Raw genomic sequence first — 15999 nt, 5'->3', positions numbered from 1 at the left:
GTTATCAGTAGATTAAAAGCTTACTAAATATTACTAGTATGTTATATACATATACAATTTCATGGATCTACAATCTGTCGATACCAGCTGTAACTTGGCATTGTACAAGGTCATGTTTATCTCTGGCTGTTTATGACGTCTTTACACTAAATCAATTGTATGTTGGATGTGTACGGATTTAGTGTTTAGTCTTAGAGGCATGATTTTTTTATTAGTTGTTAGTGGTTTTGAACTACATGTAACTTTCAGATAACTGCCAGTACTCTCAGATCCGTTCATTGTGTCTTTTTGTGTCGGGATGTATAAGTACCCGGCCACGGCCACTTGTATTTTTTGTCTATCTGATGAGTTAAGCCTTTTTCAACTGATTTTATAGTTCGTTCTTATGTTGTACTGTCCCAAGTTAGGGGAAGGTTGGGATCCCGCTAATATGTTTAACCCCGCCACATTATTTATGTATGTGCCTGTCCCAAGTCAGGAGCCTGTAATTTAGTGGTTGTCGTTTGTTTGTGTGTTACATATTTGTTTTTCCATTTTTTTACATAAATAAGGCCGTTAGTTTTCTCGTTTGAATTGTTTTACATTGTCTTATCGGGGCCTTTTATAGCTGACTATGCGGTATGGGCTTTGCTCATTGTTGAAGACCGAACGTTGACCTATAGTTGTTAATGTTTGTGTCATTTTTGGTCTTTTGTGGATAGTTGTCTCATTGGCAATCATACCACTTACATCTTCTTTTGTATATTACCCTATAATATTTTTTTTATCCTGCAAATAGCCATCTATTGTACAAACAACAGGTTTACAAATAACGTTTTGCTTTATTTTTACTGTTCGCAATCTGCGTTTCAACTTTGTCCATTTTTATTAAAGAAATAAGAGACAATGATTTTTATTTAAAAACTAAAGTTTCAAGTGTTGGGAGTAATTTCAGGATAAAAACAATATATGTATAGAGTAGGAACATCGTTATCCTTACGCTTCACGTGCATGAGATAAACTGAATGTTACAACTAGTAAAAGCATGTTGTGTGATCGCTCTAGTGCGGGAGATTATGTGTTCGAAGGTTGCATTTCTGTAAATATTAACAATGCATTTTCCCATAGGAACTCATTTTACGACTTAAACTACCATTTTCACTATGAAGTTTTGAAAAAAAATCTTATCCTAGAATTGAAAGTTCATATGCACCACAATTTTTTTCAAAAGTTAAAATATAGGGCTATGTGGCTTATTTTCAACGTTTATATGCCCTGAACTTCTCAGAGTTTAAACTAACGCTAATTTTCTACCCCTACCTCGAATGAAAGGTGACCACAGTGTTCAATGTAAACAATATGCACATGTTTATCTACTGGTAACATTCCCAAGTTATGTCTCTGTGAGATGGAACACAGAGAGCATAACTGGGAACCCCTCCCCCCCCCCCCAAAAAAAAAAGATGCGTTTTTTGAGAAACAGCTGTATTTACGAAGTGCAACCTAAAGACTTGAAAATTGATTTTTTGCTACTTCTGCGCTATGCCTCCATCATTTTCCTGGTGAAATTAGAGGGTTCGACCTCGGTCAGAATAACGTGTCTTGAAACCGGATAAACTATCAATAATTCATAATTTATAATGATTTAGTTGTAGAAAACTAAGTGAAATATATAAAAGTACTTCTGGATAAAAAAAAAAAAAAAAGGAAAAATTAGAAACCGTGGGAAAATATTACTGAAGCAAGCGACTATTCCAAGTCTATCCAACCCTGAAAAGGAAGACAAAAACTACAACCGTAACTTACAATGTAACTTTAAAAGTGCACATTACATGTAAAAACACATAGATCTAAATTAAGATCACAAAGTACAGATGTGCATGTATAATTATAAAACTAAATTTAAACATTTAAAAAGTTCCTTCGATCATTCGTGTTGAGATATATGACATTTTAAGTTTGACTTAACGTATGAAATAGAAAGATTTACATAATGAATTTAAATGAAGCCCATCAGAGATCGTCAGACTATGTCACTGTTTTAAGTTATTCTACTGTTAACCGGTGTGAAAAAAGAGACAAGGTACAATAGCCAATAACAACTATACACCATAGTGCACCTGATGTTTAGAATATAGTTATCATACAGCCTTCAACAAAGAAAAAGAACAATACAGTAAAATCTGCTTTTAAAGGTCCAGATAAGGAAAATTTAAAACAATCACAACAAATAAACCATCAAAATCGTATACGTATATGATTTAACAACTAAGAAAAGACAAATTTAGTTTAAACATATTTATTTATAGTGGATTCGGAAACAAGTTTTGCAACTTATATTAATCCCTTTCCACTTTGAGGGTGCGAGTGCTGCCTTGTAGCGGCATTAGCCTACTCTTTTTCGAATTCTACAAGGGTGTCTTTGACGTGCAAGAGATATCATGGCTCTCTCTTAACACGGGGCAGCCATTTATCGTCCCTTCCGACGGACTATCATCGTTTCCTCAAGACCATACTCGCCAATGGTGTCAAGGGAGAGCCGAAAATCAGTCCCTGAAATTTTCATCCCGGAACGGGAATCAAACCAGGAACCTTTGTGTTAGTAGTCCGATGCAAAAAACAAATATATCAGACAGAAACTGAACTTCAGTCCCGTCAATGTTTTGTACACTGTAGTTCCTATGACACATCATTGTGCCTTACAATCGCTACAGATATTGAGTAGTACATGAGCTTGAACTAACTGGACCTAATAACCTGTAACACTTTGACAGCCTTATAATCGCTACAGATATTGAGTAGTACATGAGCTTGAACTAACTGGACCTAATAACCTGTAACACTTTGACAGCCTTACAATCGCTACAGATATTGAGTAGTACATGCGCTTGAACTAACTGGACCTAATAACCTGTAACACTTTGACAGCCTTACAATCGCTACAGATATTGAGTAGTACATGAGCTTGAACTAACTGGACCTAATAACCTGTAACACTTTGACAGCCTTACAATCGCTACAGATATTGAGTAGTACATGAGCTTGAACTAACTGGACCTAATAACCTGTAACACTTTGACAGCCTTACAATCGCTACAAATATTGAGTAGTACATGAGCTTGAACTAACTGGACCTAATAACCTGTAACACTTTGACAGCATTACAATCGCTACAGATATTGAGTAGTACGTGAGCTTGAACTAACTGGACCTAATAACCTGTAACACTTTGACAGCCTTACAATCGCTACAGATATTGAGTAGTACGTGAGCTTGAACTAACGGGACCTAATAACCTGTAACACTTTGACAGCTTTGGAAGAAATTATCAATTGTATGTTATATGTTTTAAATTGCTTAAATTTGTCTTCTTTTTTGTGTCTGGGAAAATAATGAAATTATATAAACAATATATTCTGCACCATTGAATAGTGACGCCGACACGTCTGTAACAGTGTGTTTTACAATACTCAGAGGAACTGAAAAATAGTAAAACGATGACAGCGTGTAGGTTCTATGCAGGATAAGATGCATTTTCTTCACTAAATAATTTCATTAAAAATAAGAAATGAGTAATTTCATCGTTTTTAAAATTATCTAAAGTAATTCGGTAAATTAATTAATGATATTAAGTTCGAAAGATAGTAGGGTGAAAACTTATATTATTATATGATAATATGTCTAGTTAAATTAAATCTTTAATTGTTTTTATTGGGCTACATGTATTACTGCATTTTAATGCAGATAAGAAATGACCAAAATTTATGCTCATGACATTTTAAAAGGAAAAGTTGCTTTTTGTAATATCATTTAGCTCATTTAACTGTCTAACATAATTGTTAAGCAAATTAAAAACAACCTTCTTAAAAACTAACTTAAGGCTCTTTTTTCTTCATTTTCTTTTTAATCTGTTGATTCTTTTTTATTACAATTATACTTCCCAAAGTTTAGCTTAATGTTCTTACGCCAGTTTGTATCATGTCACATATATTTCGATTAAAATAATTAAACGTTGCTTTTTCATGACTCATTTTAGGGTTTAAAAAAAGACAATTGAACATAAATTAATGATTGAAATTTAAAAGAAGCAATTAATCTTCAAAATTCGTTGCCTGAAAGTTAAAATTTAAACGTTATAAAAGACGCATTCGTTAACATAACAAAATTCATTTTGAAATCTCCATTTATAACAAGAAACGTACAAACAAAACAGTAAGTACTTACATAACAAAAGATGTCTTAAATAAGAATCAGAAGACACCAAAGGGGCGATAACAAGTCATAAGTTGAATAAACAGACAATACAGGAAACTAAAGATTTACAAAAGCGACTTAAAGAAAAGTACAAAATACTATACACAGGAAACTAAATAACGAAAAAAAGTAAAATAACAAAAATACCGTACTCAGAGGAAAACTCTAAACGTAAAGTCCCTAAGCATATGGCAAAATCAGAAGCTAAAAAAAATCAACCGACTGTCATATTCCTGACTTGGTACAATCATTTTTACATAAAAGTTAACCCCAAAGCGTGAAGTTATTAACGGTACTCCCGAGCGGTAGGTAAATCTTACTCTTCTCAGTAGCAACTGGCATGCTGCTATTGGAAAATAAACTTTCGGTGCCTGATAGATTTATTAGGTTATTTTTTTTTTCCTTTCCTGAATATTTATTAATACTATCAATACTTAATAACATAACGATTTTATTTGAAGTAAGTAGTTCTTCTGTTATCGCTAGCCAGCCAACAACGAGGTTGTGAGTGGCATTAAAGCCACCAACAATCAATAAATCAACAATAGTCACTTGGCAAGTACATTAATGGTTGTATTACGAGAGGGCAACAGAAGCTGTGTAAATCTAGTGAAACGCACTTTTTTCAAGATTAAAAATCTACCTTATATACATGAAATAAGTAAAAATATAATTAATTACAAGCATTAATCATTCAAATTGGACAAAATATTTGATGAAGGGGAAATTATGAAATGAGTAAATGTACTATATACATGAAACCACAAAAGTGCCGATTGGGTATTTATAATAAAATTATAAGCTGGTGTCTTATGTTCCTCCGAGTGCCCGATTTATAGTTTAAATGTCCGTTTGTCTACAGATCTGTTGGTTGTGGAAATTAATTTACAAAAATATCATAATCTTAAGATAGAGCCAAGCTTAAAGGACATTATCCAAAATTGTTGATGTTTGTCTTCTGTCGCAAGAAAGACAACTACAGTGAGGAATGATATAACACTGCTAACCACAAAAGTAGTATCTGACAAGTCTGACACGTACAATAAAGTTTAATTGATTTCGATCGTTGAGAAACCTCTATTGTATCTTTTGATATTATTTAAGTTAAAAAGCAGCAGTCGCTATCAAAGTGACAATCATACTATATTTCAAACAGGAACCGGTTTGGTTGATGTTTTCTCGTTTGAGTTGCATTGATTTACATTTGTCATTTTGGGTCTTTTATAGCAGATTATGCGGTATGGCTTTGTTCAATGGTGAAGGCCGTACGGTTATCTACACTTTTTAATTGCTGTGTCATTTTGGTCTCTTGTGGAAAGTTGTCTCATTGGTAATCATGCATACTACATCTTTTTTTCATATTTTAAAAAACGAAATACGATGGAAAGACAAACAGTAATCAACGGAAACACTATACTTAGTCTAGTATATTATAATATAAAACTAAAGATTAAGAAACATGAGCTCCATCAAATATGGAATTATCAGATGTGCACCGGAATGGTAAACATGTTCATTTTCAGATGTGACACCGGTAGTAGGAAGAAAAAGTTTGATGACGCTACAATCGAGTAAAAGCACCACAATATATATTTTGGTCACATATTCGACAAATTATGGGTCGCAATTGTTCTAGATGGAATAAAAATTTTACAAATTACTTAAAACTGTAGACTTTGACGATAGAAACAACAGCTGCAGATTATAACATGAGCTGCATTTTTTTTGCATTTTTTAGCAAGTTTTAATTTAACTAATCATAGATACCAAGTGTAGTATAGTGAACGCCAGACACATTTTTCGTTTAATAATTCTATCAGTGACGCTAGACACAAAAAAAGTTAACAAACATGTATTATCTTACTATTAAAGTTAATACAGAGAAGGTTGTTACAGGTTAAAGCTGACAATGAATGATTGGTTGATTGATTGATTGTTGGTTACTAAACTTAAATGATGTACACCTCTGAGGAGCCAAAAACTTCTAGAATTAAACTTTTTATCTTAACCCAATTTTTGGGTTTATGAGACTGTTACAAAATAATTGGTAAAAAAAAAAATCATATGGTGGTGCACTTCTTATTTTGCTACGGCCCTTTGAAAATGACAAATTTTGATGATTTCCCCATTTCTCGTCCATTTTTACCTATTTTGGGGCTACTTTCGTAAAAAAAAATCACAGTTCCACTATTAAACTTTTTTTCATACTTTCAACAAAGATGTAGAGGACCAATCTAACAAAATAAAATACTTAAAAAAACTATAGGTAGGTGTTAATATAAGAAAGTTTTATCATATTTTGACGCTTTTTTGGGTAAAATTTAAATTACCATTCTGTTAATTTTGTATTTTTATGATTTTTCTCCGTTTTAAGAACACAATGCATATTGTATCAACTTTTTTGTTATAAATGATTGCAAAAATAAATTTCTAAGAAATTTGAAAAGACCAAACTGATATGGGATGTACATGATTCTTGTAAAATCATTTATTTGTATCCCTCACCCATTTTCTTTGAAATTGGGCTAACAATACTGACTTGATTGGTCATAAAATTTGAAAACTGTGCTTTCTCAAAAACCATTTATTGTCACTGTAAAAAGGATTGTTAACGTGCACAGAGCGTGGCAGTTGAAAATAAAACAAATATTTGCACAAGGCGAAATAGGTGAATCACTTAAATATTTGAGAATTACTTGAAATGAATTATTGTTTAGACTACATGTATGTGCAAACATAACATATATAAGATGTTCATAATGGAATTTTTACTGTCTCCCTGCAGTTGAGACAATATTTATTTGTTTTTTACTAATTAAAAGAAGGCTGAAGTACAGTTTAGTGGATGAAAGACATTGCCGCCTTATTTCATGATTTAAAGAAGATCGTTTAATTATAATGAATAGTTATGAAAGAGAATGATATTAGGTTTCGATAAAGCGTGTAAAATACATCAAGATGATGTCGAAATATAAAAATTATGTATGAATAACTTCAAAATGTGATAAAGAAACATGAATGGTATTAGCCGTTAAGCTATCAGTTTACAGTTGACATGATCGTTAATTTGATAATTTTCGAGATCTACGATTTAACATGGAACGCTCCTGACCTCTACCGCATTTGGTTGAGGTATAATTAGCGCATAAACAAACAAAAATAAAAGACACAATCAGAACGTGGTTTTCCCGCGTATCAAAATAATTGATACAAATGGTTTCATTCGTCCACATATTACAATGTATATAGACTTGCTACAATTCCCTTTCTATTATTTCTCTCTTACTAATTTATATGTTTACGGAGAAGTGCCCGCCTACTGATTGCCCTTGGAGAAAGGTCCTCCTGCAAATGTCAGTATAATTGTAATATCCTAGTTATAGCAGTAAAATTATTAAAGGGGCAAAATTGAAAAAAAGAAGACAAAAACATAATTAGGAAGGGGCATGTAGCAAGTCTACAATGTATACATGGTATCGTGTGAATAGTTGAAATCAAGCTAACCACACGTTAAGTATAGAAATTAAGTCCACACATTATAAGAACTGATTGTAAAATCCATTTTTTGTAGTGAATAATTGAATTGGAACTGAGCAAGTGGACAGTCCCATCAAAGGGTTTTTTTATATTATTTTCGTAGATTTATAACACTTCAACGGAATACATCATTAAATTTGAACTCAAACAGACGCGAGTTTGTTGTAAACTTTTCTACTCTTTCTGTATAATTATTAAAATAATGAAATATGAGGATAAAATACCCTTAAAAAAAAAGACGCATAATGTTGGTTTTTTTCTCAAAATTTTAGTCTGTATACTGCAATTGGTTTTATTGAGTTAAAATTTCATACACAAATGTTATATAAGGATACTGAACAAAGTTTGGACAAAACAGACTCAAGATAAAAAGTAAATTTCCGCTGACTTAAAGCAGCATGTACAATGTATAGTATGCTGATCCAAAACATCTTCTCTTAACTTCTCTATATCATAGCGCATTTGGAGAGTTTGAATTTCGAGCCGCACTTGATTTGTTCTGCTGCTGTGTATGAGAGTGCTGCTATCATCATCATGTGAACATGCCAGACATGTCAGCTTCAATTTTGGAGACCAAAAAGAATCGCTTATTTTGATGCTTTTAAGGCAAACCGTTTTATTACATCTTAGGAGAAAAACACATGAATCACCCACAAGTAAAGAAATGAAAAATCCTATCCAGACCATCAACTATAGCTACTTCCAATGTATCTGATATATTTAATGTTGAAAGATAAGTAATTTAAAAGGAAAGAAATTTGTCATACAATAATGCATATACGCTTTTACACTTTGAAATATCGCTGTCCCTGTTGTATAGTTCAAACTGTCAATCATTATGGAACATTACGATTCTATTTCAAAACTCTAAATCTCTGTTGAATAACACATTACAGCATGTTCTTCTCAACATTTATACTTGAAGATATTAAGTTCAAAAGAATTGGCAGTTATTAGTCTAGTATCAAACTTCAAGGTGCAGTCGTCATTTATGGTTTAAGAAAAGAAATTTTGCATTATTGAATGATTTTTAGAGGGTGGCAGGATAAGCAGAGTTTTATTAACTTTCTCCCTCCAATTCTTAAAAATAGTACATCTATAGCATTTTGCCTTTTTTGTCATAGAGGTAAAAGATAAAAAATTTAAAAAAAACACTTTTGAACATCAATCTATATATAATGCCGATTTTTAATATAATTAGAGGCTCTTAAGAGCATGTGTCGCTCACCTTGGTCAATGTGCATATTAAACATAGAGCACATATGGATTCATGACAAAATTTTGGTGATGGTGATGTGTTTGTAGCTCCTACTTTATTGAACATTCTTGCTTTTTACAATTATCTCAATTTATAATAAACTTGGCCCATTAGTTAAAGAGGAAAATATTTTGTTAAAATTTACAAATATTTACAAAATTTAAAAAAATAATAAAAATTGACTATAAAGGGCAATAACTTCTTAAGGGGTCAACTGACCTTTTTGGTCATGTTTACTTATTTGTGGATCTTCCTTTGCTGAACATTTATTGTTGTTTACAGTGTATCACTATCTATAATAACATTCAAGATGGTAACCAAAAACAGCAAAATTTCCTTAAAAATTTCCAATTCAGGGGCAGCAACCCAACAACCAGTTGGCGGATTCATCTGAAAATTTCAGGACACACAGATCTTGAATTGCAAAACAATTTAACCCCCATGTCTTAATTACTCTTAATGCTTTGGTTTCAGAGTTATAAGCCAAAATCTTCATTTTACCCCTATGTTCTATTTTTAGCCATAACGGTCATCTTGGTTGGTTGGCAGGGTCACGCCACACAGTTTTTAAACTAAAAACAAGATACCCCAATGATAATTATGGCCAAGTTTGGTTTAATTAAGGCAGTAGTCCAAGTAGAAGATTTTAGTAAAAGATAAGAAAAAATTACGAAATATTGGTAAAAAATGACTATAAAGGGCAATAACTCCTTGAGGGATCAACTGACCATTTTAGTCACGTTAACTAATTTGTTGTAGATTTTACTTTGTTGAACATTATTCCTGTTTACATTTTACCTTTATCTATAATAATATTCAAGATAATAGTAAAAAAAAATACGGTATAATTTCCTTAGAATTGCAAATTCAGGGCCAGCAACCCAACAACCAGTTGTCCGATTCGTCTGAAAATTTCAGGGCAAATAGATCTTTACCTGATAAACAATTTTACGAATGTCAGAATTTCTCTAAATACTTTGATTTCGGAGTTATAAGCCAAAATCTACATTGTACCCCTATGTTCTATTTTTAGCCATGGCGGCCACCGTGGTTGGTTGGCTGGGCCACGCTGCTCACGCCACACATTTTTAAACAAGATACCCCAATGATGACTGAGGAAAAGTTTGGATTAATTTGTCCCAGCAGTTTCAGAGGAGATGATTTTTGTAAAAGCTAACGACGGACGACGACGACGACGAACGGACGACGGACGCCAAGTGATGAGAAAAGCTCAGGTGAGCTGAAGAGTAAATCGAATCCGTAGACGAGCAGATGAATGATAGCTAATACCAATTTCATGTTGACGAAGCTTGATGTGTCAAAGACAACATTAATCAGCCAAGATACATGTACCTTATTATTTCTTCCCTTTTCTTATAATTTTTTTTCCGTAGCAGAACATAGACCGTTTTTTCAGTTAATTCTACATTTTATCTAAAATCTCTTATAATTTCCTCCTACACATGTAAAACACACACACTATTAATACAAAATCGATAAACGTTGTCAAAATTGTAAAGTGGCATCTTTTTTTATTCAGAAAACAATAAAAGTTACCGTAATGACCGGCTTCTTATTTGATGATCAGTTTGAAAAGCCTCGGTCACACCTTACCGGATAGCTCGAACGGACGCCTAACGGATAAAAAAAAGTTATCCGTTGACAAAATTTTTATCCGTAGGGAGTCCGTTGGTGTACTAACGGAAATGTAACGAATGCCTAACGGACACACAACGGACATTGAACGTACGTGAAACGGATACATACCGGACAGAACGGACGTTGAACGTACATCCAACGGACGAGTACCGGATAAAACGGACACCTAACGGAAGCGTAACGGATATAACGGATGAACAAAATAATCTGAAAATTAAAGGCAATAAACCATCTAAAAATTAAAGGCAATAAACCATCTAAAAATTAAAGAAATAAACCATCTGAAAATTAAAGGCGCGTCAGATGGACATGGTATCTAGTATATATGTTATAATATTTGCTTCTGGGAAAGTCTGGTCAGTAGGACAGTTATCAAGGTCACACGTACCAAACAAATTGAACAATTTATCCGAATTTTTTTATCGTTTCTTCATGAGTTGGTCATATAGACCAAAACTGCGTCGTCTTTCAGGACTAAGCCATGGTCGTGTCCACCATCTCATTTGTCTTCTCCTTTCGACAGCTATAAGGTTTATATTTGCTACATTTAAGGTGGTACCTAACACTACAGGGAGATAACTCTGTAAAGTCAGTTAAACGTTTTAATTACGTTGTGTTGTAAAAGAAATATCAAGTTTCTCAATGATCAAAATTGGTGTTTGTCAAATTGCTATATAACCAGTGTATTTTTTCTGACAAAACGGTTGGTTCAAAGTTTTTCAAATTTTTATATTTTTGTAAAAGTGTCAAACTAAATACAATGTCAAAATTATATGAAAATTAAACGAGCCAAATTAATTTTAGTGAAAGTGTTGGGTACCACCTTAAGTTGAGTCTGGCCTGAATAAGAGCTGCTTGGTAGCGAAGACATGCTCTTACTCCAAAATCCATCACGAATAATAAATAGTCATGACACTCAAGAAAATCTAACATACCATATATTGGCATTTCTGACGCGAAATTTCAATTGGCATTTGTCCGTTTTACATCTAGTATTTTTGAATTTTATGCATTTCTAATGCATATTTTGTTTTTATGTATATTATTTTTCAACTTCTCTGTAACCTTTGAACTTGCATGGTTTTATGAGAATAAACTATCAGTAGGCATCCGTTTTATCCGTTATCCTTCCGTTAATGTCCGTTTCACATCCGTTTTATCCGTTAGGCATCCGTTAGGCGTCCGTTAGGCGTCCGGTAGACGTTCGTTAGTGAATTGGTCTACCGGATCTCCAACGGATGCATAACGGACACGTAACGGATACAAAACGGACGAGTACCGTACAAAACGGACGCCTAACGGACGCCTAACGGACGTTCAACGGACATTTTATCCGTTGGCCGTCCGTTCAAAGTTTTGAACATGCTCAAAATTTTCCACCGGACAGAACGGACGTCAACGGATAAAACGGACGCTTAACGGACACGCAACGGATATGGACGGACGCCTAACGGATAAGAACGGACGTCTAACGGACATCAACGGATTGAAAAAAAGTTATCCGTTAGGCGTCCGTTCGAGCTATCCGGTAAGGTGTGACCGAGGCTAAACCAACTAATCTCTGGAATCATTTTTGATGGAATCTGTACTAAGGAAAGTACTTTTCTGTAAACATGGGTTCTCAATTAAGTATTAAAATGTACTTTTTTGTAAAGCAAAATTGTCTTAAAATATACGGGAAGACGTGATGAACTTTATTTTGTTTTTGAGTATATTATGGAAACATTTGTTCTATATAGAACACCAAACTACCCATTTAGATTGTAAACGGGTTTGATTTCTATTCCAGGAGATGCTTCTACGTACTCATGGGTGACGATCAAAACTTTTAAAATCTAAACTGACAAGTGATAGGGTCTACTTCAGATATCGCATATTGAAAATGGCAGAGTAATAACACCAAAACAAACAAAAAATGAATACATAATGTTTGAGGAAACAAAACCTCGTTTTTAGTTATTTCCGTACAGCGTACGCACAGCAACAATTATAGATGTAGTAATAGATAATTGACCCTCCATTTTCACTTTCATTACTAATTGAGACACTTACGCTTTGAAAATAGACCAATTAATGTATTTATCAAACTGCAGGTACGTCAAACATTAAACATGTGTTTGTTAAACGAAGTGTTAATTGACGAGTTTTATTACAAATTGTCCCTTGTCCTACAACGATATACTAATACATTGTAGCAAAACTTCAAAATAATGTTAGTTTGATGGTCTATCAACATGCACTGGTTATTTTAGGTTACAAGGAAGTAATTATTTACAAAGGCGACAATGGTAGCCTTATTTGGTCCTGCTTTTTCACTATCAAAGATCCATTGAAAAAAAATCGCATTCTAAATTTTCAACACCTTTGGGTGTAATTGCAATGGTCAAACACATATGGTGCCGCAGAAAAATGGCATTTTGATAGGGTACTCAACGGTTCCGGAGTTTTCGAAATAGTATGAATGAAAAACACCCCTTGCTTAATTTGGCACAGACAATGTTGCTTGTCTAAGAAAGTTATCTCTAAGTTTCTCGCTATTTTTACACCAATGACCAACACCCATTTCTCACTATTTCAACTTTAATTTCTATTTACCAAGGCAGCAGAAAATAAATTTACTTTAAATATTATCTTGGATGTAAAATCTATGTGGCGCCAGTCATCTGTATTTACTTCCTTTTAACCACATGTAGATCACCAGTATCGATATATTCATAAGCAATGGGGGGGAAATACTACCTACAGTTCCAGGTGGCTTAATATCTTTACAATTTAGGCGACTTTTTAGAGAAAGTGTCTGAGACTTGTACCTAATAGATATAAATTATACAAGTGTTATTTTATTATGAAAGATGTAAAGTAAATAGATACAGGTTACTTTTTTGAAATGTATCTATCTATACCAATATTCATATACACACTCTTATGGTTCTGGTATATATGTCTTTGCCTGATATTCATATGATGAAATCATAATCTTTCAATCAGTGTAATTGAAGTCTGGAGCTTGCATGTCAGTTAACTGCTAGCAGTCTGTTGTTATTTATGTATAATTTTCTTTTTGTTTATTTTCTTTGGTTACATCTTCTGACATCAGACTCGGACATCTCTTGAATTGAATTTTAAATGTACGTAATGATATGCGTTTACTTGTCTACATTGGCTAGAGGTACATGTATAGGTGGAGGGTTGAGATCTCATAAACATGTTTAACCCTGTCCCAAGTCAGGAGCCTCTGGTCTTTGTTAGTCTTGTGTTATTTTAATTTTAGTTTCTTGTGTACAATTTGGAAATTAGTATGGCGTTCTTTATCACTGAACTAGTATATATTTGTTTAGAAGTCAGCTGAAGGACGCCTCCGGGTGCGGGAATTTCTCGTTACATTGTCGACCTGTTGGTGACCTTTTGCTGTCGTTTTTTCTAATGTCGGGTTGTTTTCGCTTTGATAAATTCCCCATATCCATTCTCAATTTTACTTTGTATTCCTTTAAACGTATGTGTCGATCTAAACAGATGCTTAGATGACAAATATCACAATATTTCCAACGCTTTGTCCAAATGATTGTCCCTCTGAATATAAACAGACTAACATCAGGCGACACATGATTAAATAAAACTTCAAAAGATGACAGGGGTAAAATTTTCAGATCCAAACTCTATTTTGAGATTTTCTTCCGAATAAAGAATTTTCTCCCCTAATAGTTATCAAAGGTACCAGGATTATAATTTAATACACAAGACGCACATTCCATCTACATAAGACTCCTAAGTGACTCTCTAAAAGTGTTGACATAATATTTCCGATAGTGGAAATTATTTCTGTGGACAGTGAACTTTCGAATCATTTAGTATTTTTTTTAAGGGTATGAGTCTTGATCAATACATGACAATATTTTCTTTTGCTTTGAAAAACATCCTTCTTTTCAAATTAAGCTTAACATTAAACAATCATACTTCGCCATCAAGTTTTCCATATTTATGACAAACACATTTAACATCGAAAATATTAAAAATTAAATTTAAATAAAGAAAACATAATCTTACTTAAAATTCTTGTACATAGCTATCTTGCTCATCTGAGCATTAAGAATCAAACTAAGTTTGTGGGTCTAATCGCTATACATGCACAAAATCTGCAAACTACACATCAGTCAATCCATTAAATATAAAAAAAACAACATATTTATATGGTGATGTATATCAAACATAATGCTAATGAAACAACTATCCCATTAATAAAACTAACTGCTGTTTCAGTCGAATATTCCATATACTGAAAATACAATATTTTTTTTTAACAAACAAATAATTTATTTCAGTGAGTCTCACCTCTTTAAAACATTTAGCATTTCAATACTTTTAATTTCTGTTGAAAAACACCGTTTTATCATGTTCTTATCAAACTTTATACTTATTTATGAGTTCCATTAAGACAATACTTAGTCCAGTATATGTGCAAAATATATACGTAAACTTTAACAATAAACAGTATTTCAAAATGCCAGCATCACATTTATGGTAGGATAAGATACATTTACCTCATTGCATGATATATATGTAACACTCCCAAACGTGTCCTTTCCCCCAAACGTGTCCGATTCCCCCAAACGTGTCCGATAGATATATAGGATGGCAGTATTTCCGAGTGTACTAGAACCTTTTGCACACAAATCTTGAATTTATTACGTCACAGTATTTTGCTATTGTGGTTATAAGTTAGACAGTTTATTATACAAATAAATTAGAATCATAAAACTTTCTCGGAAAGAATTATCATTATTTATAAGCTTAATGTCGCATATTTATATAGATATTTGTAATGCAGACACAGGTCTTCTATACGAAACTGCAAAACGAAATCTTAAAAAATGAAGGTTTATATGAACGAAGCTTGATTTTTTCTCAACGTATACATTTAAAGATAAAGATTCCAATTGTGTCAACTCTCTCATTCAGCAGAAAAGTGACCGGTTTCTCTAAGTCTTCAATGTATATTTTTATATCCGAATAAAAGACAAAGTTTTAACTTAAAACAAAAAACGTTGTCAAATCTTTATAGTAATTTGACTGTATCTTTTCATCTGAAAACAACAGAAAATGTTTATATGAACGAAGCTTGATTTTTTCTCAACGTATACATTAAAAGATAAAGATCCCAATTGTGTCAACTCTCTCATTCAGCAGAAAAGTGACCGGTTTCTATAAGTCTTCAATGTATCAATACTGTTTGCTATATCCGAATAAAAGACAAAGTTTTAACTTACATGTAAAGCAAAACAGGTTGTCAAATCTGTATAGTAATTTGACTGTAT

Source organism: Mytilus trossulus, chromosome 12 (assembly GCF_036588685.1).
Source record: "Mytilus trossulus isolate FHL-02 chromosome 12, PNRI_Mtr1.1.1.hap1, whole genome shotgun sequence".
Lineage (NCBI taxonomy): Eukaryota > Metazoa > Mollusca > Bivalvia > Mytilida > Mytilidae > Mytilus > Mytilus trossulus.
Note: the sequence above shows the minus strand (reverse complement) of the source record.